The sequence below is a fragment of the Herpailurus yagouaroundi genome, unplaced genomic scaffold (genome assembly GCF_014898765.1).
Source record: "Herpailurus yagouaroundi ecotype Mexico unplaced genomic scaffold, PumYag 203, whole genome shotgun sequence".
Lineage (NCBI taxonomy): Eukaryota > Metazoa > Chordata > Mammalia > Carnivora > Felidae > Herpailurus > Herpailurus yagouaroundi.
The window spans coordinates 16,004,101-16,030,504 of NW_024412434.1; the positions used below are offsets into that span (position 1 = coordinate 16,004,101).

Genomic DNA, 26,404 nt, shown 5'->3' on the forward strand with positions numbered 1-26,404 from the left:
TGAGTTAATAGTACAGAGGCTTCTTTTATGAAGCGTTCCTATTTAAGAGCTGGTTGTCAGGTAAATTTAGCACCCTCTGAGGAATCAGTATGTTAGTTACCTTTATCTGCCCCAACACTGAATTCTTCAATGGAAGGAACACTCATGCATTACATCCTTGAATAGAGTTAAAAATAGAAGTAGCCAGAGTGAATTGCAAAGGAGAGTTAGGTGACCACATTCGCACCAACTGATGCCCTGAGTTTCTGCCTGTTCATGTTCATAGAGAACATTATTTCACCATATGGATTGTTGGTAAATACAAATATGTGGCAAATGAGACAGCCTGGTTGTAGTCCTCATACGGCCTAAATAGAGATGAAAGTCTTAAGGGATTGCTTGATCTTGTGCCCATTAAAAAAAAGTAATAATAATGGGCTTTATGTTTTTGAGCAGTTTTAAGCTAAAGGAAGTTGAAAGGAATCACAGAGTTCTTTATACTCCCTCCTCCTCCTCCCTACCACATGTAATTCACCTATTATTAACACCTTGCATTAGTGCAGTACATTTGTTACAGTTAATGAATGAGCCAACATTGATGCATAATTATTAAGTAAAGTCCATAGTTTACATTAGGGTCCATTCTTTCCCTTGTGTATTCCATGGACTTTGACAAATTTATAATGACATGCATCCACCATTACAGTATTGTACAGGATAGTTTCTCTGCTCTAAAATCCCCTGTGTTCCACCTCTTCATCTTTTCCTCCCTCTCTCCCCACCAAACACCTGGCAACTGATCTTTCAAGTATATCCATTGTTTCATCTTTTTATTCTGCCATATAGTTGGAATTATACAGTATGTAGCCTGTACAGTTAGCTTCTTTCACTTAGCAATATGCATCTAAAGTTCTTTAATATCTTCTTGTGGCTTGCTAGCTCATTTCTTTTTATCACAGACTGAATAATATTCCTTTGTATAGATATACCACTGTTTGTTTATTCATTCACCTATGAAAAACATCTTGGTTTCTTCTAAGCTTTAGCAATTATGAATAAAGCTCTGAGAGCAACGGTGTGCACATTTCTGTGTAAACATAAGTTTTCAATTCGTTTGTGTATATAATAAGGAGCACAAGTATTGGATCTGATAATAAGAGTATGTTTAGTTCTGTAAAAAACTGCCAACTTGTCTTCCAAAGTTGGCGGTACCATTCTGCACTCCCATGAACAATGAAGGAGAGTCCTCATTCCCCTTTATCCTCATCATCATTTGGTGTTGTCCGTGTTCTGGATTGCAGCTACTGTAATAGGTATGCACTGCTATCTCATTTTCATTTCAACTTGCATTTTCCTGATAACATCTTGTCACCATTTTTGTTCTTATACTTCTCTGCCACTTGTATATGTTCTTCAATAAGGTATGTGCTCAGATCTTTAGTCTATGCTTTATTGGGGTTGTTTTTTTATTGTTATGTTTAAGCATTCTTTTTATATTTTGGGCACAGTGCTTTCTCGGATATGTGTTTGCAAATTTTCTCCCAGTTGCTGTCTTATCTTTTATTTTTCTTAATAGTGTCTTATACAGACCAGAAGTTTTCATTTATTTTTTTTCTAATTTTGAGAGAGAGAGAAAGAGTGCATGTGAGCAGGGGAAAGGGGTGGAGGGAGTGAGAGAAAGAATCTTAAGGAGGCTCCATGCTCCTTGCAGAGCCTGACATAAGGCTTGATCCCATGACTCTGGGATCATGACCTAAGCCAAAAGCAAGAGTTGGATGTTCAACTGACTGAGTCACCCAGGTGCCCCTAGAAATTTTACTTTTAATGAAGTCCAACTCACAAACTCTTTTTCATTCACAACTGTGGTAATGCATCTGAAAAATCATCACCAAACCCAAAGACACCTAAATGTTCTCCAATTTTGTCTTTTAGGAGTTTTATAGTTTTACATTTTACTTTTAGGCTTATAATCCACCTTGGTTAATTTTCATGAAAATTTTAAGTTCTGTGTCAAGATTTTTTTTTTTTTTTTTTGGCATATGGATGTTCGGTTGTTTCAACACCATTTGTTGAAAAGACAATACTTTCTCTATTGAATTACCTTTGTTCCTTTGTCAAATATCAAATGATCCTATTTGTGTAGGTCTATTTCTGAGCTCTCTGTTCCATATCTTTTATCTATTTGTCTATCATTTTGCTAATATCACGCTGTCTTGATTACTATAGCCTATGGTAAGTCTTGAAATAAGGTATTATAACTCCTCCAACTTTGTTTTTATACTCCAATAGTGTGTTGGTTTTTTTGGGTCTTTTGTCTCTCCATGTAAACTTTAAAGTAAGTTTATTGATACCCACAAAATTGTGTGCTAGAGTTTTGATTGGAATTACATTATACGTATACATCAAATCAGGAAGAATGGATATCTTCAAAATATCCATTCTTCCTATCCATGCACATGGAATGTATTCCTATTTATTTAGATATTCTTGGTGAGTGAAACCATATGGTATTTGTCTTTCTTTGATTGACTTACTTTGCTTAGCATAATATAATCTAGCTCCATCCATGTCATTGAAAATGGCAAGATTTCATTCTTTTTGATGGCTGAGTAATAGCCCATTCTGTGTGTGTGTGTGTGTGTGTGTGTGTGTGTGTGTGTGTGTACACACATACCACATCTTCCTTATCCATTCATGAATTGATGGACGTCTGGGCTCTCTCCACAGTTTGGTTATTGTTGATATTGCTGCTGCTGTAAACACTGGGGTGCAGGTACCCCTTTGAATCTGTATTTTGTATCCTCTGGGCAAATACCTAATAGTGCAATTACTGGATCATAGCATAGTTCTATTTTAGTTTTTTGAGGAACCTCCCTACCTCCAGAATGGTTGCACCAGTTTTCATTCCCACCAACAGTGCAAGAGGGTTCCCCTTTCTCCACATCCTGGCCAAAACCTAATGTTTCTTGTGTTCTTAATTTTAGCCAATCTGACAGGTGTGTGGTGATATCTCATTGTGGTTTTGGTTTGTATTTCCCTGATGATGAGTTATGTTGAGCGTGTTTTCATGTGCCTCTTAGCCATCTGGATGTCTTCTTTAGAAAAATGTCTGTTCATATCTTCTGCACATTTCTTAACTGGGTTGTTTATTTTTTGGTTGTTGAGTTTGATAAGTTCTTTATAGATTTTGGATACTAATCATTTATTATGTATGTCATTTGCAAATATCTTCTCCCATTCCATAGGCTGCCTTTTAGTTTTGTTGATTGTTTCCTTTGCTGTGCAGAAGCTTTTTATCTTAATGAAGTCTCAATAGTTCATTTTTTGCTTTTGTTTCCCCTGCCTTCGGTGTCGTGTCTAGTAAGAAGTTGCTGCAGCTGAGGTCAAAGAGGTTGTTGCCTGTGTTCTCCTCTAGGATTTTGATTGTTTTCTGCCTCACTTTTAGGTCTTTCATCCATTTTGAATTTATTTTTGCATATGGTGTAAGAAAGTGGTCCAGTTTCATTCTTTTGCATGTTGCCATCCAGTATTCCCAACACCAATGGCTGAAGAGAGTGTCTCTTTTCCATTGGATATTCTTTTCTGCTTTGCTGAAAATGAGTTGACCATATAGTTGTAGGTTCATTTCTGGACTTTCTATTCTGTTCCATTGATCTATGTGTCTGTTTTTGTGTCAGTACCATACTGCCTTGCTGACTACACAATTGAAATATATTTAAAATGTACATGATGATTTGATACACATACACACTGTGAAAGGATTCTGACAACTGAGTTAATTCACACATCCATCCATCACTAAACATATTTATTGTATGTGTGTGTGTGTGTGTGTGTGTGTGTGTGTGTGTGTGTGAATACTTAAGATATACTCTCGTAGCAAATTTCAAATATATAATATGGTATTATCAATGATAGTCACCATAAAAATATGGAATATATATATATCATGAATTCATGTGTCATCTTTATGTAGGGACCATGCTAATCTTCTCTGTTTCATTTAAATTTTACTCTGCTGCAGAAGCAAGCACTGAAGATATTCTTTATCAAGTTAGGTGCATTCACCTTAATTCTTAGTTTATTGAGGTATTTTATCACAAATGAATGTTGGATTTGGTCAAATGCTTTTTTCTGCATTTATTGATATGACCATTACAGTTTTCTGCTTTACTCTGTTGATGTAAAGGATTAAACAAATTGCATTTCAAATATTAAACCAGGCTGACATACTTGGAATAATTCCCACTTGGTTGTGCTGCATATATATATTTGTTTGCATTAGATTCGATTTGCTAATATTTTGTGGAGAATTTTTGCATCTGTGTTAATGAGAGATATTGATTTTTAGTTCTCCTTTCTTGTAAGGCCTTTGTTTTTGATGTGAAATGCCAGTCTCATAGAATAAGGTCAGAAATGTTCCCTTTGTTTGTATTTTCCGGAATATACATAGGTGGTATAATTTCTTCTTTAAATGTTTGGGAGAATTCACCAGTGAATCCATTTAAGTCTAGTGCTTTCTGATTTGGAAGATTTTTAATTAGGTATGCAATTTTTTATTAGATACAGGCTTGTATCAGATTATCTATTTCTCATGTGAATTTGGTAGATTGTGTCTTTGAAGGAATTCATCTACTTAGATTATCAGATTTGTGGGCATACAGTTGTACATAATATTTCTCTATTATCCTTTTAGTGCCCATGGGTAGGCAATGATGGTTTACCTTTTATTTCTGATAATTACAAATTTTTTTAAATTTATTTTTAGTTTGTATGGCAAGAAGCTCTTCAATTTTATTAATCTTTTCAAATAACTAGCTTTTGGCTTTGATTTTCTCTATGATTTTATGTTATTTTATTTTATTTTAAAGTTCAAGATTTAATTTAAATTCTAGTTAGTTAACATATAGTGCAATATTAGTTTCAGGAGTAGGATTTAGTGATTCATCACTTACCTATAACACCAAGTGCTCATCACAAGTGCCCTCCCTAATACTCATCACCCATTTAATCTATCCTCTCACTCACCTCCACACCTGTACCCCTCAGTTTGTTCTCTATAGTTGGCAAACTATTCTACGGTTTGCCTCTCTCTCTTTTTCCCCCTGTGCTCATCTCTTTCATTTCTTAAATTCCACTTGGGTGAATCATATGATATTTGTCTTTCTCTGAGTTATTTTGCTTAGCATAATACACTCTAGCTCTATCCACATCATTGCAAATGGCAAGATTTCATTCTTTTCATGGCTGGGTAATATTGTTATATATATATAAATGTATGTATATACACACACAACTTCTTTATCCATTCAACAGTTGATGGACATTTGAGCTCCTTCCATATTTGACTACTGTTCATAATTCTGCTATAAACATCACGGTGCATGTGCCCCTTCGAATCAATATTTTTGTTCCTTTGGATAAATACCTAGTAGTACAATTGCTGGATCATAGGGTAGTTCTATTTGTAACTGAGGAACCTCCATACTGTTTTCCAGAGTGGCAGCACCAGTTTGCATGTCCACCAACAGTTTAAGAGGGTTCCCCTTTCTCCACATCCTTGCAAAACAACTGTTGTTTCCTGTGCTGTTAATTCTAGTCAATCTGACAGGTATGAGGTGGTATCACACTGTAATTTTGATTTGTATTTCCCTGATAATGAGTGATGTGGAGCATTTTTTATGTGTCTGCTAGCCATCTGGATGTCTTCTTTGGAAAAATGTCTATTCATATCTTCTGCTCATTTCTTAACTGGATTATTTTGTGATTTCCTGATTTCAGCTTTATTAATTTCTACTTTTTTTTTAATTTTTTTTCAACTTTTTTTTATTTATTTTTGGGACAGAGAGAGACAGAGCATGAACGGGGGAGGGGCAGAGAGAGAGGGAGACACAGAATCGGAAACAGACCCCAGGCTCCGAGCCATCAGCCCAGAGCCTGACGCGGGGCTCGAACTCACGGACCGCGAGATCGTGACCTGGCTGAAGTCGGACGCTTAACCGACTGCGCCACCCAGGTGCCCCAATTTCTACTTTAATTTTTACTACTTCTTTTCTTCTCTTTATTTTGGATTTAAATTACTCTTGTTTTCCTAGTTTCCTAAGTACAGATTATTGATTTTTATATCTTTCTTCTAATATATGCATTCAATGCTAAAAATTTCCCTCTATACACCACTTTCACTGGATCCCACACATTTGTATAAGTTGTATTTGCTTTTTTATTTAATTCAAAATATTTCAAAATTTCTCTTGAGATGTTTTTGACTCATGTTATTTAGAAGTCTACTTGTTTATTCTTCAAGTATCATGGAATTTTCCAGTTATATTTCTGTTATTGATTTCTACCTTAATTCCAGTGTGGTCTGAGAGCACACGTTTAGGATTTAAGTTTGCTAAGTGTGTTTTATGGCCCAAATGTGGTCTATCTTGGTGAATGTTTCATGTGAACTTGAGTAGAATGTATATTCTGCTATTGTTGGATGAAGTATTCTATAGATGCAAAAATATCCGGTTGATTGATGGTGTGGTTCAGTTTAACAAGTCCTTACTGATTTCTGCTTGGTAGCCCGTTTACTGACAGAGGGATGTTGAAGTCTCCATCTATAATAGTGGAGTCATCTATTTCTCCTTGCAGTGCTATTAGGTTTTTTTGTGTGTGTTTTGAAGGTCTGATGTCACGTGCTTACACCATGAAGGGTGTTTTGTCTTCTTAGAGTAATGACCTTTTTATCATTTTGTAATCCCCACCTTTATCCCTGATAATTCTCCTTCCTCTGAAGTCTTCTTTGTCTGAAATTAATGTGTCCACTGCTACTTTCTCTTTATTAATGTTGACATACTACACTTTTTTCCATTCTTTCATTTTTCCCCCCATTCTTCACCTTTAATTTACCTATGTATTTATACTGCAAGTGGATTTCCTACTGATGATATGTGGTTCTTTAGTTTTGTTTTGGCTTCATCTTCTCTGTCTCAGTCTTTTAACTGGTGAATATAGATCAGCCACATTTAAGCTGATTATTGAGATAGTTGGAATTAACATTTACCTTATTTGTTTATTATTTGCGAATTACTGCTATTGTTCTTTTGTTGCTGTTCACTCTTTTTTGGTCTTCTCTGAATTTAATTGAGCATATGATTTCATTTTTTATCATCTCTTATTCCTACCAACTGTTTATAACCTTTTTAAACTTTTTCTAGTAGTTGAGAGTGAGTTTGCAATATACATTACAATTAACCCAAGTTCTCTTTAAAATATCACTGTGCCACTTCATGAACAGTACAAGAAACAACAGAATTGCCCAGTAACCTCTCCCATCTCTTAAACATTATTGGGTATTTCTTCCCTGAGGTCAGTTAGGTGCTGGTAAAATAGCTTCTCTTGAAGGCAGGCTTTGTTATGAAGTACAGAATGCTCTGGGAAATTTTCAGAATGGCTATTTTTCCCCTCCACTTTCTGAAAGTAGAAAGGACTTTCCTCTTATCCTCACTGTGAGAAACTAACAAGACGCCTGAAGTCAAAACTGAGAAAAGTGTGGGGGCTCCCTAACACTGAATCCCCCTGGACTATCTCTCCAACTTATCCACATTGAGACTGCAGCAATCCATTGGTTACAGTTTAGGATTTCTTGCCCCATACTGACTCCTGTAGAGGTTTCTGTTCATGGGTGCCTCCTCCAGTAAGTTGTGATTTTCTGTTTCCACCTTCTCATCTCCAAGCTGGGGATTGTGGTTTGCCTTGAGACCTCAATTTTCTAATAAATCTAAAAAAAAGTTGTTGATTTTAGTTCATTCAGCTTTTTTATTATTTTTTTCTTATTAGGAAGAAGGGAATAATGACTTCCAAACTCCTTAAATGCCAGACTGGACACTGGAAGAAACTTGCATCTATTTTTTTTTTTTTAAGTTCCTTACTGAAAATATTTTCTTCACTCAGAACACTTCATAAAGTCTGGAAAAATAAAAAAAAAATCAAGAAAAATAACCAAGGAACATGACATGTGAATTATTGCTGCAAGATTTTCCTCAATATAAAATAGTGGTGGAAACAAGTTGAAAATTTTCCTGGCTTACATGAGTGAACTGTTTTCTCTCCTCACTGTTTTATGAAACACATGTACTAACAAATATTGGATTAGGAAAATTGTACACAATTTTTAGTTCAGCCACAGAAAGGTATTCTTTCCTATTTCTTTCCAAAGATGTCATATGTTTGTTTTCTTATTTGGAAAATGAAAACATACACATGGCATCCACAGCCTAGATACACCTAGACTCCGTCTGTCAAATCTACTAAAAACTATGGCTTATTCATTAAGAACATCCATTCTTTAAATCTATGCTATCTTTGATTAAATAAGAACATCTAAATGTTCCCTCATTTTATTGCCTTTTACACCCTTAAGGATTCCCAGTGCATCTGGAATACAATATCAGACAAATTTTACAACATTATCCTGAATAAGGATAATACAGAATAGCCCAACTAGCTCAATTATAACTTTACTTATATAGTTAAAGCATATCATGGAATCTACTCATCCTATTTTGGGTATGAAGAAATAGCCCTGACCTAATTCCAAATAAGGCAAATTACCTTTAAGTATGTTTGTATAAAACTGCATTTCATAGCTCAGCTCTTAATTAGTATGACATACATAATGAGAACTAATATACTTCTATCTCAAAAGCAAATCATGTATAACTCGGACTTTAAATATATATCTTTCCATGCTTTACTGCTAACCTGATGTTGAAAATCAAATAGAGCAATGGAAAAAGAAATGATTGTGTTCATGGGCACAAATTTAATCTGTTTTAAAAATTAGGAATTCTGGTTTAAAACCTTGTATTATGGTAAATTTCTTCCTTTAATTGCATAAATGCATTAACCTTTCACTAACTCAGATGTCTCTTTTGAATAATTTTAATCATGTGATATTTATTTTTAAAAGGTAGGTTTTACGTTTGCATGGCAACCCGAATGCAGTCTACCCAAATTCTCCATCCTTTGTCACTGCCTATGGGCTCCTCATGTAACTCTGGTCACAGCATTCTCATTTTTTCAAAATTTTTTCATGGCACCCCAGATGGGAAGCAATATTTTGGTTTTGTTTATTAAGTAAGTAAGTCCAAACTACTTAATACTTGTTAATATTCTAACAACACTGCAGGCATTTGAAAGACTAATACACACAGATTGAAAAAAAAAAAATCATTCCTAAATAACTACAATCACTTGCCCCTGGAGAGTGTACTTATTAGGCAAGGCCTGAACTCTCAAACCTTGAAATCAAAGTGAACATCACCACCTTTATTTCCTATCTCACTCTTATTTTCCCAAGTACTTACTTTTATCATAGTAACTACTGAAAACCAGTTTGGTAAAGATATGACGCCATTGAAAGGAATGTAGAACAATGTAATGTTTGCATTTAGGGCTGTATCATACATACGTACTTAATGTAAAAAAAAAAAAAGTAAATTCACTGGGGATGATAATAATCCATCCATTCACTGCAGTATATTTATTTCAGCACAAGACAGTGTTATGTAAGACTCAGCATCAAAGGCAGCAATTCCGATTATTAGTTAGGGGACTCTGGGTGAGTTTTCAAAGTCTACTCCACCTAGCCTCATCTAATTTGCATATTCAATTTGGTCTAATAAAATCCTGCAGTCAAACACAAAAATTACCAAAGTTAGTTCCTGGCTGATGTATTAATGCATGCAAATGTGAACTTTTATCCATCTTAAAATTTAAGAACACAAAACTATGCCTGGCAATTTAGAAGCAACCATTGCAAATATAGTCATTGTGGATTTTTAATTCTAGAACTCTAGCATATCCAAGCTTGGTTTTGTAAGGGGAATGGATGTGTTGCAATGCCGTATTTTTTCTTCAGAATCATAAAGGTGAAAAGTTGCTTAGCCTCTTGAAATTATTAATAGAAATATATGAATTATCCAGGAACTATGTACTGTATCACAAAGTTATAAAAGCTTACATTGAATTATATTTTCAGAAATAGACTCATTTTTTATCTAGCACACTCAGACTAGACCCACTTTCAAACATTTATAAACTTTCAGTTGCTCCATTGAGAGCCACCTATTTATATATGTAGCAAAATCCTTGGGGAAGGTCAATCTAGCTTCCCACACAAAGTTCCGAATTTGTTAAAGCAGATAATAAAGCTTAAAAGTCTCAACTGCCACAACATATTTAGGATTTAATGGTAAATCATTGAACCACTTGACTTTATCTATATGTGACTCTGGAGTGATCAACCACCTTCATTTCCTATACTACATTCATTTTCCCCAATGCTTACTTTTCCCAACATTCATGAAATACACTTCTATGGAAGCACAATTTTTTGATTGTTGGTTTTTAGACAGTTTTACAGCTTTCTGCTGGCCATTTGAAAAGTTACTTAATTCTGACATATTGTATCAGAAAGTGTTCACTTAGGTTTGTAAAACTAGAATTAAATACTGCCAGATGTAGTACTCTGGAATGTAGGCATTTATTATCCATGTCTGAATGTTACCTCTCTCTACACTCATTTTCTTTACATTTCAGTGTAATATTTCAATTTTGCTTGTACAGGTTTTAGGATTACAAGTTCTTAAGATTCCTAGTGTACAGATTTTATATGTCAGATCTTAATTAATTAAAATCAGGCACTGGATGGAAGTTCCTCATTAATATGCAATTTTTACCTTAAAAACTCTAAAGAATTACACACATTTTAAAAAACTGGGGCCACTTAGTGTGACATAGTGTAAATTCAGCATCACTTTGTTCAGAATACCATTGTTATTTGACGTTAGAGTGCCAAAATATATTAGCCACCTTCAGAATCTATCAGTGTGCTTCATGGCCATTCTTTCTCACTTTGGGGTTGGCATGCAGTAAAGACTCCAATTTGCCTTTTAGATGTTATTAGCTACAATCTTGAGCTTTTGAAAATGTTTCATCAGGTTATTATGTCATAAGGTAATAAATTTGACATTTCTTTTATAAAAAGACAGTTAATACCATATTTTTTTCGGCTCCAGTGCCCTCAGAAGAATCATACTCACTTGTACTAGGGTCACATCATAAAAGACAATTTCCCACTTCAAGTGATCTGAATTCACTTCCAGCTTTAAATTGTAGGCAATTTTAGTCTTTTTTTTTTCTTGCTCATAAAATAAAGCTGCCTAATGGTTTTTTAAAATGTGATGCAGTATGCCTCTCTTTCAAAACAGCAAATGCTCCCTTGTTCAGAGTTAGACTTACTTAGCTTGATTCCATATCCTCTATAATTTCTGCCTGTCCCTCAATCTACAACAGAGGGGATACAATGATTATCTGTTGAAATGCCCTCAATCTCTTTTCGTCTGCAAGTTTTAAAGGCTATGAAATGTAAACATGCTCAGAGAGAGAACAAAAATTTCCTTGAAGTTGTCAAAATGGCAACCACAGATACTGTGACTCTAGAGTCAAATGAAATTTTTTTCATGGTATTTGATGAAAATGTCTTTCAATATATCATTTCGATTTGCTTTTTGAAAAGCTGTATAATGAATAGATTTGGCATTTCTTTATTTCTACCTTTTCTAACAGTTTATTTTTTCAGGCATCACTCTCTGTTGAGAGTAATTATTACCTATTTAAAAAAAATACTTTTCACAGGGATGTAGCATTTTAATACCATTCACCAAATTTTGGTTCTATAAACTGTCCCCTCTCAAGTAATCACTGATCTGATATAAAAATGAAGCTTATAGTTGAGACACGCCAAAATGGGATATATCCGTCTTATGGTGAAAGCTTTTAATTTGCTCAGCAGCAAGAATACCTCAATCACATGAGCGTGCTATATGAATCGAATTAGTTGGCACTTCCTATAACTCGAGGTAGAGACAAAGGATTCTGAATCTCTTAATGTTCATAATGAAAGAACCCTGAAGAACCTCTTTATATATCATGGTCTTGTCAAGATGCCTTTAGAAACGTGCATTTGCTTAATAGCATTTATGTAACTTGATTTTATTTGCCAAATTGAGATTAAAAAGAAAACTTGTTTCCTAGTCATGTAGAAAGGCAGAATTAATAAAGCATAATATAATCCCTTTAGGTAACTGAGAAATGGTATGAGTTTTGCCATTTTTCGATTTCAGAGCCATTTTACCCGAAAGAGCATGAAAAGCATATGAGAACAGAGGAAGATTTATTTTCATTGAAACAGAAAACAGTATTGGTGGTTATTTTAATGAATATGTAATCAGCAGAAACTGTAGGCGGTGTTGTCCAATGGTTAAGCTTGCAGGCACTTTAGCTGAAGGTTTCCATTCAAATCCTGACTACACCGCTTATTAGGTATGTGACCTTAGGCAACCTATGTAAATTCTCTCAGACTGAGAAGCAAAAAGAGATTATTATAGTAAGTAGATCCTTGACCTCATGGGGTTTATATGTGATACACTACATGTAAAGTGCTTAGGCCAAAGGTGCAAATTAGTGCTACTCTCCTGGGAAATTCAGAAAATGGCTATAAAGATGATTCTAGTAGTACAAGAAAGATAACCCATCCCAAGTTATTGATTGGATAACTACTACAGAGAAGGCACCAAGTCCTGTATTTGGATGTTAAGGATATGGACAAGTTATAGCTGGGAAAATATGAAACACACCCGAAAGAATCTAACAACAACAAAAAAGCTAGCAGATAGTATTCAGAAGACAAATTCTGGGTCAGACTATCTGGGTTCAAATCCAAACTCTGATACTTGCAAGCCTTGTGACTTTGGGAAAATCACTGAATTCCCACTATGTCTCATATTCATCATCTATCAAGTAGGATGATAATAATAATAATAATGATAATAATAATTATTATAATTATAATTATAATAAAACAGCTCACTGGGTTTATTGTGAGCCTGTAATACTAAATATTGATGTAGGTTGTAAATGCCATGTAGTTCAACTGGTAAAAGATGGCTTAAATTGGGAGACTCAGAATAGACTTTATAGAAGACATGTTATTTTATTAACATGTTAAAGAATATAATGGAGATTGTAATAGGCAAAGAAAACAGTTTAGAGTGGCAAAAGTTCATTCTTAAAAAAAAATGAGTAAGAGGATACTTCTGGTTTCCACTGTAGCATGTAAGAAGCTTAGGCAGCACAGTCTCATCTTCACAACAACAAAAAAGCCAGACAAAATAAAAATTAAAAACTCTTCTTAGATCTAGCAGAGAATTAGAGTAGACATCACAGGGAAAACCACTGGAGACAGAAAGGCAGATACAGAGAATCAGAATTTAGTGCAGCAAAACCACAGGAGCAGGAACCACTAATGGAGCCAGCCAGCCCTGGGTGAGGGAAACTTAACCTGTAATTAAGAAATTGCTGGAGGCTTATTGTGGAAAAGCTTGAGAGATAAGAACTCCCTGGGGATGAGTCTAAAGGGCATCTCCAAAGTGTTATCTCCAGAAGCCCTACCAAATTCCCACAGTGAAGACTGTAAAAATCCCCTCTGTTTCCTTCCCGTGGGGAGGGGAAAAGTAGCCATTTTGACATGTGTCTATTTTTCTTAAAATGGTCTGCGGAGCACCTGGGTGGCTCAGTTGGTTAAGTGTCTGACTTCAGGTCATGATCTCATGGCTCATGAGTTCAAGCCCCGCATCAGGCTGACAGCTCAGAGCCTGGAGTCTGCTTCAGATTCTGTGTCTACCTCTCTCTCTGCCCCTCCTCCATTTTCTCTCTCCCTCAAGAATAAACATTAAAAAAAAAAAAATTTTTTTTTTTAAATAAAAAAAAGGTCTAGACTTCCTATCTTACCTAAGAGGGTGGGAGAACTGGGAAGCACTTGTGGAGGTCCCAATGAGAGAGCACAAGCTCACTGGAAGACTGAAAGAACATAGAATCCTGAAAGGCTTCCATTCTGATGACCTTTCCACTCACGGCCTCTAGTCTTTACCACCACGTCAACAGGATCCTATATATTAGCAGGGGGCTGCAATGGAAATAACTCCATCTCTCAGGCCTTATTTTTTATTTTAGTTAAGTTTTTTATTTATTTTGAGAAAGAGAGCAAGTGGTGTAGGAGCACAAAGAGAGACGGGAGAGAGAGAATTCCAAGCAGGCTCTGCACTGTCAGCACAGAGCCCAATGCGGGGCTCGAACCCACAAACCCTGAGGTCATGACCTGAGCTGAAATCAAGAGTCCACCGGCTGCTTAACTTACTGAGCCATGCTGGCACCCCCCTCTAGCCTTATTTAAGAGGAAGTTGCTAGGGAGGGGCACCTGGGTGGCTCAGTTGGTTGAGTATCTATCTGACTCCTGATTTTGGCTTAGGTCAAAATCCCAGGATTATAAGATCCTGTGTTGGGCTCCACACTGAGCATGGAGCCTGCTTAAGACTCTCTTTCTCTTGGGGTCCCTGGGTGGCTCAGTCGGTTAAGCATCCAACTTAGGCTCAGGTCATGATCTTACAGTTCATGAGTTAGATCCCTGGGTTGGGCTCTGTGCTGACAGCTCAGAGCCTGGAACCTGCTTCAGATTCTCTGTCTCCCTATCTCTCTGCCCCTCCCCCCCCAAAAAAAAACATAAAAAAAATTAAAAAAGAAGATTCTCTCTCCCTCTGCCTCCCCCCACTGCTTGTGCACGCACACACACACACTCTCTCTCTAAAATAAAGAACAGAAAATAAAAAGAAATAGAAGTTGCTAGGGAAACCAAAACACAAGGGAGATGCCAGAGGAACCAGGATGTCAGAGGATGTTATACTTTCTGACTTCTGCAGTAATAGTGTAAACAGAATATAGTAAACATGACCTTACTTCCTTAAACAGAAAAGTTCACAAAGTAGGCCTGTTTACCTTAGTTCCTTTTACCTGGCACATTGCATCCACTATCAACCACAAATTACAAGTCATGCTAAAACAATGATATGACCGAAAACTGACATTTATAACACCCAGAACACATCTGAGGAACAAGAACACAGAGTTTGTGGGAGAATACAAATCAGAATTTCAACTTGGGGAAGGACTTGGAAAGCCCTTAATGATGCCCTAAAAGTCAATGAAGGGCTTCTGATCATTTGCAGGATCAGGAGTCACCATTCAAGAGTATTAATTCTGCATCTGTGTGAAGAGTGGCCTGGTTTAGGAGAGTATTTGCATTGGAGATGAGTTTCTTTGACATTTGCAATAGCCCAAGAGTGACTTAAGATGATAGAAGTGAAAATGCAGAGAAGTAAAAACACGTAAATTGAGAATAAAGAGCTGAATGAACGTGAAAATGAGGAAGAATTGTGTTAAACAATAACAATGTCAATCACAGAAATATTAGGAGCAGGAGGAGGCGATTCTATCTTAAAGGAAGGTAAGTTTGAGTTTGGATATGGGACTTGGAGACATTGGAAATTATCCAGCTGACAACTGAAAACGTGAGAGCCGAACATGGAAATAGAGACTAGAGGCAGGCAGAAATTTGCAAATTTTGAGCATGGAAAGAATAAAAACTCTGAGCCAGCAAAAAGTATAGGAAGAGGTATAAAAAGTAAAAGTCAGAATACGGGGTTAGACTCACATTTAGGTTTTGGAAGGAAGAAGAGAAAGCATCAAAGACATACGTAACATTAGGAAATACACATCACAGTCCACTGCAGGTGGAAACTTCAAGAAGATGTACTTTATCAGTAATATAAAGTACAACATGAGAAGAATCAGGTCAGTATGGTTATAAAATCATGAAGTCTTCAAAGAAGCTAGGACATAAGCTCCATGAGACCTGGGACTATATTTGGGAAACACACCTCACTACAGTGTGAAGATCAGTGATCAAGAGGGGGTGGCCAATAATTATTTGCTGAGAAAATAATTTTTGTAGAAAACAGATTTTAGGGAACCAAAGATGTAAGTTGGTATAGAATATAAATAAATGTGTGGGGAAAGGCAATTTGAGATATGAGGAAAAAAAACAAAAACAAAACAATAGTACTTTAAAGTGAAGTTAAGAGATTAGTTTTTTGGTTTTTTTTTTTTCAAGGTAAGAGAATTGTGATGCTTGAAAGCAAAAAGTATGATATGGTAATAGGCAGTTTGAGAACACTTAGAAAAAAGGAGTTAATACAAAGAGAAAAGTTTTTGAGAAGATAGAAAGGAATAAGTTTAATGGTTCATTATTTTACTGAGAAATAAAGTCTATAAATAAATATGAATTTGGTAAATTCCTTTTAGAGAAACTATAATGCCCAGATACTTATAAAACGATGAAATAATGAACCTGAAAATTATGGAACAAGGTAGTATCATATTTGAGCAATAATGCCAAAACCATTATTTTTGGACGTGGAAATTGCTGATATCATAAGAAGACTGTGTCACTGTTTAATGGATGTACTCTGTTAATATACATAATGAAATATTCTGAAGATAATATATTGGACTAAATTATTATAATTACACCACTTTGCTTTATAAGCAGCTTCCTCTTAAAGGAGCTTGGAAGCTGAATAGATCATCTTTGCAGGTCTTAGCTGGCAGAGTGTGAATTCATAAACAAGAGATTGCCCATCTTCAAAGATATCCAGAGACGTGTACTTTCCAGTATTTCTTTAGTGGAGGCTAGTGTTTTAGTCACTTTGTATACAAGAAAGTCTTCCCTCTGTGTGTGTACTACAGAACAGTGCTGTCTAATAGAAACATACTGTGAGCCATATATGGAGTCTTAGAATTTTTAGTAGCCACATTTAAGAGAGTAAAAAGAGGGGCTCCTGGGTGGCTCAGTTGGTTAAACGTCTGACTTCAGCTCAGGTCATGATCTCAGGGTCCGTGAGTTTGAGCCCCGCATGGGGCTCTGTGCTGACAGCTCAAAGCCTTGAGCCTGCTTTGGATTCTGTCTCCCTCTCTCTTGCCCCTCCCCCACTTACACTCTGTCTCTTTCTCCCTCTCTCTCAGAACTAAATAAACATTAAAAAATTAAAAAAAATAAAAGAGTAAAAGAAATAGGTGACATTTTAGTAATATATTTTATTTAACCCAATGTATCCAAAGTGTGATTTCAATATATAATGATGAATATACAAAAAAATATTGATATATTTTTATGGTGTTTTTTTGTACTACATCTTTGAAGTCCAATGTGTGTTTTACTCTTATAGCACATCTCAATTTGGACCAGCCACAGCTCAAGGGCTCAACAGTTTGTGTGGCTAGTGGCTATCATATTGGACAGTGTAGGCAACAGAAGAAAAGTCTTTTGAGTCAGAGAGTTTAATATTCAAGTCCCCCTGCTCAGTCACGCCCATGGACTTGATCAGCTTTTTAAATCTTTCTAAGAATTTATATCTTCCACATCACAATATTTTAAAAATATTAAATCAGACAACATGCCTATCTTCTTTTACACTGCCTGATTCTTAGGAGACATTTAACTGATTTTAACACCCTTTTTCTACATCCCTTTGAAATTTCTCCTCATTTTGTTTAAAAAAATTATTTTGCTTCGATTGGAATGAATGGATAAAAAGAGCAACTATTCAACATCCATTCAACCCTTTATAAAACTGAAAGCAGTAATGCAGTCCCCTTCATTCCAGTGGCTCCACATGAACATTCCTTTAATTTACCTGCCCTTCCCTCAAGCCCAAAACTCCTAAGCCACGCCCCCCCCCCCCCCCCCTCTCTGGCTCCTGATCGATTCTTCTTTTACCACTCTACTTTTTCCATTTTCCCCCCATGGCATTTATCAACTTCCAACAAATTATTATATATATAATATATTATATAAATTAATTAACATATATTAATATAATATTAATATATTAATATAATATTAAAATATCAATATAATTAATATATGAATATATTAATATAATTAATGTAATATTAACATATCATAATATAATATAATTAATGTAATATTAACATAGCAATATAATTAATATAATATGAATATATTAATATAATATAATTAATGTAATATAAATATATTGATATAATTAATATATTTAATTAATATAATACATTATAATATGATATAATTATATTAATTATAACACATGTAATTAATTAATATAATTAATATCTATTAATATAATTAATATATTAATTGATATTAATATGATTAATATATATTTAAGGATTATATATTAATATATATTATATAATTTATTTATAATGCTTGATATTGATTTCCTATCCCTCTGCTACAATGTTAGCCATGTGATGGCAGAGATCATTCTCTGATTTGACCTACATGTATTCTAAGTACCTAAAACAGTGGCTGACAAAAAATGGACTCAACGATTATTTGTTAAATGAATGAATGGGGGGGAAAAAAGCCACTTTTTCACCATGCCAATGAATATCATTTTGTTTTCCATTTAGTCACATGTATTTTTAAAGTGGTGGCTGAAGCATCACACAAATCACATTTCCTCTTAATACTCTTCTCAGACTTTAATGTGATTATTATTATTACGGTACATTAGTAATTAACTCCCCTTGGAGTATCCAAAAAACATCCAATTTTAAACAGAAATCTGTTCTGACCTGGTATCATAATAAAGTCCAATGTATTACTGAAGGATTAGATAAAAGAAGGATTTACAAATTACAGTCTTTGATCTCAGTATAATTTGAAGATCTAAGGAAAAGATTAGTTTTATTATTATCATTTCTGTGTCTTCCTTTCTACCTGTTTCCAACTCCTTTGGTGTTTTCCTACTACCCAGTTCTTATTTCATGCTAGATGTCATACTGTCAGTATCTCTCACTTTGTTTATTTATTTTTTTACATATCTATTCATTTTTTCATATTTTGACTTTTTATTTTTTTAATATGAAATCTATTGCCAAATTGGTTGTTTAAGTCACATTCATATTTTGAGGGAACAATTTTTTTTAAACATCTTTTCTGGAAAATCTCAAATTTCTACCAAAGTAGAAGAAATATTATAATGAACTTCCACCTACTCAAGACCTTGCTTCAGTAATTTCAACCCACAGTCTGTCTTGCTTCCTCTATATTACCACCTATACCCTCAACACCACTAATTTTGAAGTAATCCTGGATGCCAAATTAGATCTCCTTTAAGTAAATCAGTATATAGTTCTACAAGATTAGACTTATTTTTTTCATAACTAGCATCTTATACTGAAAAATAACTATGTTTCCTTTTTATAATTACATTTTTGGTCCATAGTATGCATATTTTATTATTTAAAAATTTTTTATTTTAAGTAGGCTCTATGCCCAATGTGGGGCTTGAACTCACAACCCTGAAAGCAAGAAGAAAATATAACAAATGTCCACTACATTGAGTCATCCATTTCCTCCAGGGATAACTGTTCTTTTCACATTTTCATCTCTCTCTTTTATGATACTGCTTGTCTTTAATTGCCTGATGAGTTTTGGTTATTCAGTGAAAGTGCTGAATGAAGGCTTTTATTGCTTAATGTAGGTAACTTGAAAGAATTTCCACTGTTGTTAATACAGAACTGTTTTCCTGAAAGGCTTCTCCTTTGGGAGAAGGAAAAGCAGGTGCTATAGAGGTGGGCTGGGAATGTATGCTTTCCTGTAGGGAAGTAGTTCCTGACCTCAGCTACACACTAAAATCTTGTCACTAAGTCTTAAAAATCTTGATGCCTAGGCCATGATACTAACCAATTAACCAGGATCTTTGTGGACAGATACAGATACTAGTATTTTTTTTTTTTTAACTCTTCATATGGTTCTGATAGGAACCCACATTTGTGAACCACATTCTTTGGTGGGGGGACTAAGGGGTAAGTTAGTAAGCAAGCAGACAGGCAAACAGCGATGCCCCAATTTTTTCTTCTTGGATGAGGTTCTCTTTCTTTATTTCCCCCTGCAAACCTATAGTGTTGATCCTGTGCAAATCCAAACATGACTTTGCCTCTTTTTTATGTTGTAATTACGTCATGATAATCTCTTCCTAGGCTCATGTCCGATTATCTTTAGATGGCAGTGATCTGATTTTACTTTATGAGTTAAAGCACTTCTGTGGTCATGGGAGGGACACACAACGGGACCTGAGTGTTGGTTTTCAGGGAGCTCCTCTGAAGAACTCTTCACCACCTTTGTTGGTATTTGTATGTCAGTTCAGCCTGCCCCCCCCCAAAAATGCCACAAACTGGGTGGCTTAAAAAACAGGAAGTTATTTCCACACAGCGGTGGAGGCTAAAATTCAAGATGGAGGTGCTAGAGGGTTGGATTTTCCTGAGGCTTCTCTCTCTGGCTTGGACGCTCCTCCTCGTAGCCTCACATGGTCTTTCCTCTGTGTGTGCATATCCCTGGTGCCCCTTACTCTTTTTATAAGGACACTAGTCCTATTGGATTAGGGACCCATGGTTAAGACCTCATTTAACCTTAATTACTTTCTTGCCCTATCTCAGAATGTAGTCACATTGGGCGTTGGGGCTTCAATATATGAATTTTGGGGTGAAACAATTCTGTCCAGAACAGTATTTTTTACTTTGATCTTAGAATATCTGTGTAGCTTCCCTGGAAAGACGTGTAGTGAACCATGCTTCCCTGGGCTGGAATTTCTACTGTTTTTACTCAATTCATCCTGATCCCATCTTGCCTGCCTCTTCCTGGAATATCTCAAAAATTTCTGGTCCAATAATTAGATTTTAAATGTGATTATTTAAAAAATGTGATACAGTACACTTATTTTATAGTCTCTTTAATAATAACTGATAACCGTGTGTGTGTGTGTGTGTGTACATGAGTGTATGCGAGTAAGATCAGTGAGTCTAGTAAACTATTGAATTAAGGTTGGCTTTAACAAATTTTTTTATTTATTGTGAATGACAGAGAGAGAGAGACAGACAGACAGTGCACAAGCACACAAGCAGGGGAGAGGCAGAGAGAGAAAGCGAGAGAGAGTCAGCACAGAGTTCAACATGGGGCCGATCCCACAGACAGTGAGATCATGACCTGAGTCAAAAGCAAGAACCAGAGGCTCAACTGACTGAGCAACCCAGGCGCCCCACAAAGGCTGACTTTTATATATCTAACTCTGTATCCTTGACCAAGCCCTATCCCAAGCAAATGAATATGAGGGTCTCCCTCTACTCTGTCAGAGACCAGAGTGAGATGGTAATATTACCTACACCAAAATAGAGATTAAGTGGCCCTAAATATAGAGATTAAGGAGATTCAAGCAAGAGCTTGATATATCATAATTTACAACATTATGTAATGGTAAACTCCTAAATTATTTCCTAACACTTTCACTACAGTAAACAACACAATCGTTAATACCCATTAAGGACAAAGCATGCTACCAGATGTCCTGGAGTGGCCTTGGATTAGGCTCCATACACCAGGGATTCAGTTCTGGCTTTGTTATTTGTGATACAGGCTTACACAAGTCATTTAGCTTTTCTTGTTCATCATCTGTAGGAATAATAATAATGCCTGTACCATCTACTGAAAAGGAAGTACAATTATCCTCTGTCTAGCCCCCAAGGCTCAGTCAACCAAGTATCAAGTAAGTTATATTTGTTGAACACTCAGTACTTTAAACTGCTATTGTACACATCAAAGCATTAGTATCACTAAGATTGTTTTGGAGTATTTTTTGACCTTGTGTGGTGAATACTGAATTGCACAATAGTAACTGCATGTGGGCTATAATCAGCCAGCATATTTCATCCCAGTTACTTTACAAACATCTAGTTAATTCATACCCTCAGTTAGCAACTCGCTGTGTATTTAGCAGGCACTCAGGAAATGCTTGTTGCATTCATTAGTCCGAAATACATTGCTGTTAATAAATACAGAAAGAGACAGACAGGGAACGTGAGACCTGCATAAGTATTTATCAAGTGATTTTCAGTCTTAAATGCTGGAGGGAATATAAAAAGAGCAAAATATGTGACTCCTATCCTACCAGATTTTAGAGTTTAATTGTGGATATGGTCAATTATACCATTAAAAAGAAAATAAAGTAGTGAAGAAAGGGGGGAAAAAAGAGACAGAAGCTTTTGTTTTATACCTTCATTAGTTCATGTCGCCCAAATGTCACTCTTGCCATTAAGTCCCGTATATACTAAGCCTAAACACTATTCATGGGTGCACGAGAGTGGATTAATGTCTGTAGTTTCTCTCCACAGCTTCCGCAATGGCTCCAAAAAGACTCATAAATAGGCCCGTGATGGGCATTGAAAATGTCCTCCTTATGGATCTAATTCTTCATCTTGGTAACAATAAGTGAAAAGATCCATAAATACAGTTTTAATTAACAGCAACGTTGAGATGTTTAGAAATAGACTGTAGGCCCTTTGAATCTGTTTGGCCTTCTCATAAAGAATTTTGTTTTTCCCAGAGGGTCAAAATTAATTAATGTCCCTACAATTTATTTAGCAGCCCATTGTTTCAGAGATGCCTAAACAAGTTCAGTGAGCCGTATTAGTGTATCAGGGATGATATAATCAGGCTGCTTTGAAGAGACTGCTCTGTAAAAATATCCTGTCTCAAGTACTGATTAACAGGGGGGATAATAAAGTATTCTGTCGGAATGATTACTTTTCTTTATCTGCGGACAACATTACTTGTGTACAATATTGCATAATGACCAGATTCAAAACTTTTCATGTGGCCTCTAATGAACTCACACAAGCTATAAAAGTTCAAAAAAGAAAATATAGCCATCAATAGTCTTTAATTATTCCATTAAAAGGTATTAACTGATCACTTATGTCTGTTTTTTTTTTTTCTTTTGAACAATGCACAGAACTTTTCCCATGTCCACTGATTATATTATTACCTTTTCCTAAACTGAGCCTAGGATACTTTTGTGCCATTAGCAAGTGTTATACTAGCAGCCATGCTCTGTAATTTTCAAATACTGTCTTAAGATAAGGAGATACTGTCATCTAGAGACCTCACAGACATTGTATGTAAATGTCACTGTCTAGATCTTGGTTGCAAAAATGAAAATTGGCTTCTTTCTCATAAGTTCTCATGGGAGAGAAACAAGTATTTATCCTCAAGAACTATCATAAAAGTAAAAAAACAAATATTCATCTAAATGTATATTCACTATTGTGATGTTTACTATAGTGAAAGTGTTGGGAAATAATTTAAGAGTTTACCATTAGATCACTTTATAAATTACACTATATCCCAAAAGTAGAATATCATGTTAAAAATATTTCATAATGTATAAACTTGTTCATGAGACATTTATCAAATCACGGAATCTAGTAGAAACCTATTTTTATTTGAAAATATGTATATTAAGAAAGAATGGCAAGATACACAAACTAAAGCTTATAAACGATTATATTGCTCTATTGGAATTACTAGACAACTTTTTCTTTTCTACTTATTTATACGTTTAAAATTTTAGAAAAAGATGTATTACCTAGTAATGCAAAATTGATGAAAAGAAATAATAAAGAAAAACTAAATATTAAAAGAGTAAAAAAGATGGTCATTCATTGTTTTTAAGTGGTAAAATTAAAAATACCCAGCACATTTTCTGTGGGGTACAAGCTTAGGAATTCCCTGAGCCGGCACTGATGGGTTAACAAGGCATAAAGAATTAGAAAGGCACATGATGAACACACCCAAGTTTGGGTAAACAAGATTAGGTAAATGGGGCAAAGGCCTCCAGAGTAGGACAAAGGTATAGGACAATAGCAGGAAGCTGTTTTCATAGGAAGGAAGGACCAAATTAGGTAAACAGGTAAAAAGGCCAAAGACCATAGCAGGGCAAAGTTTCCCAGAGGGGAGCTAATTAGCGAAAGAAAGATGCCTTGTTGACCCTCAGGTAGCAGGCTCTTTCTTGTTCCCTAGGCCAGTTTAGGTAATCAGAAGTGGGGCCTCATGTTTGCTTTAAACAACCTTCCACCCAGCACTAGAATCTTGTTTTGTATTGACCCAAACCCCTAACACCGCATATCTCCAAACCCCCTTTTCCCCATGCCCATGAGTTAATATTCATGGTCGTGAGTTAATGTTTACAGTTTCATTGTCTCTCTGTGCATGCCCATCACACCCATCATGCTTGTAAGCCTTCTGATCTTAATAAAAGCAGCTCAAAGACGCTTATTCGGGGCTCTCATCTTCTCCCAGACTTTAGCCTCTCTTGCACTTTTAATCCTGTGTCCTGCTCTCTTGCCGGACAAGAGAGAACTCCAGACCCAGAGTCTATGACAATTTTCCACAGACACATGTAGGTGCTACCATCATGTATGTTAGATTTTCTTTTGAGGTGCAATTCCTGTTTTTACTTCTTTTCTTGCTTTCTTTTTTTCTTTTTAGATTTATTCTCCCTCTCCTCTACTCCAACTCTATCATTCATCCAAGTAATCCAAGTTAATAATATATATATCCTGTTTTAAAAAATCTTTCTCTTCATGCTTAGTTATTCATAGAAATATCTCTGTAGAATTATACACGTGCACAAATAAAGGGGCATGAGTCATTGTTTTAGAAAAAAAATTGTATCATACGATAATCATTTTCATATTGCTTTTTGCCTTTAATACGTTTTGTAAATCCCTACGAATCAACTGTATAGTGCTAAACTCACTCTTTTTAGTGGCTGCATGATGTTGTATGCTTGGATTTAACAAGTTACATGGGCCTGCAGGCTGTTCCTCTAGTTCCCAACAGGGGGCAATGTTGTCCCCAGGAGATAGCTGCCAATTTCTAAAGACATTTTGAGCTGTCGATACCAGAGAGAAGAACGCTAGTAGTATCTAGTGGCTACAGGCCAGGAATACTGCCAAACACTATGTAGTGTATAGGGCAGCATCTCAAAAATTAATTAAATTACCTAAAACATCACTCGTGGCCATGGGGCGCACCCACAGACCATATTCTGATCTCAGGGCACTAGGCATTGGCTGTCTCTCTGACTGTAATCCTCCTCCCTTAGGAATCCAAATAGCTCACCTGTCACCTCCTTCAAGTCTTTTTTGAAGGGCATATTCTCACTGCCACCTATCTAGCCAGCCTATCTACTGCAACACACACAACTATCCGTATGCCTACTCAATCCTACTTAGTCTATTCCTTTTTCCACTCAGCTTCTAATGGGGGACATAATTTATTTACTTATGATATATGTTCAATGATCTCTTCCTTTCTTCTAGAATGGGAACTCTACTGTGGAAGGTGTGTTTTATATTCACTAATGTATCCCCAGTACCTAGAACAGTGCCTTGCATGCAATAGGTGAATAAATGAATAAGAGAACAAATAACTGATTGTATGAATGAGGGACATTCATTTTATTTCCCATTATTTTAAAAATTTTTAAAGTTTTTATTTATTTATTTTAAGAGAGAGACAGCATGAGTGGGGGGAGGGGTGGAGAGGGGGGCGTGGAGAGAGAGAGAGAGAGAGAGAGAGAGAGAGAGAGAGAATCCCAAGCAGGCTCCACACTGCCAGCACAGAGCCCAATGTAGGGCTTGAAATCACGAAACTGCAAGATCATGACCTGAGCTGAAACCAAGAGTTGGACACTTAACCCACTGAGGCACCCATGTGCCCCTTCCATTATTTTTAATGACAAACAATGCTGAAGTCAATATCATTATACACATGCGCTTATGTGTTGGTTTTTTATTTCTGTATGGCCAGAATGCTTTCCAAAAGGACATTTCCCCACAACTATGTATGAGTATCCTTCTCCAGCTACCGACTCTCCATTCCTCAACCATCTGCTGATGGCTTTTGAAAACCTTTCCCAGCTGCTTATTTTGATTTGAATTTTTCTGATGACATGTGGACTTGGGCATCATTTAATACTTTTGTTGATTATTTGAATTTGATCATCTGTGAATTGGTTATGCAAATCTTTTCTGGTTGTTGAAATTGACACCTGTAGTTAAGTCTGTAAGTTATCCATATGTATCCTACTTGTAATTGGCACCATTTTTTTTGTCTAAACTATCGTTTGCCTGTTGATTTTGTTTATGGAGTTTTTAGGCCACAGCTGTAATTTTATACCATCAAATATGTACATCTTTTCTTTTATAGCTTCTGGGCTTTTAGAAGTGAGATCCTGACTTTAAAGTGCATATAGTTTTTCCCTCTGTTTTCTTACAAGAGTTTTATTGTTTTTATTTGTTGCATTTAAGCCTTTAATCCATCTGAATGCATTTCTGTATATAAAAGACACAAAAGAAAACCTGGGGTTTAATTTCATTTTATTTCAGCTGTATAACCAGATATGCCAAAACCATACTAAAGACTATATCTTTTACCCCACGTAATCGACCTTTGTTATATATTAAAGTCTCCTAATTACTGACCTCAGTGTCTTAATTTTCTGTCCTGTTTGTTAACTTATAATCTAGTGTATACTAACTTCATGCTTTTTAAGGAAGGAAGGAAGGAAGGAAGGAAGGAAGGAAGGAAGGAAGGAAG

General features: G+C 35.7%; 1 protein-coding gene and 1 non-coding gene across 2 annotated transcripts in view; both read right to left on the minus strand.

The window, feature by feature from the left end:
• The window catches only part of MALRD1 (MAM and LDL receptor class A domain containing 1), a 747,899-nt gene that overhangs the window by 201,063 nt on the left and 520,432 nt on the right, over positions 1 to 26,404 (minus strand). The window lies entirely within an intron of this gene.
• Positions 3,905 to 4,009, minus strand: LOC121014935 (U6 spliceosomal RNA). Its single transcript, XR_005783522.1, has one exon. It is a non-coding gene; the product is annotated as a U6 spliceosomal RNA (small nuclear RNA).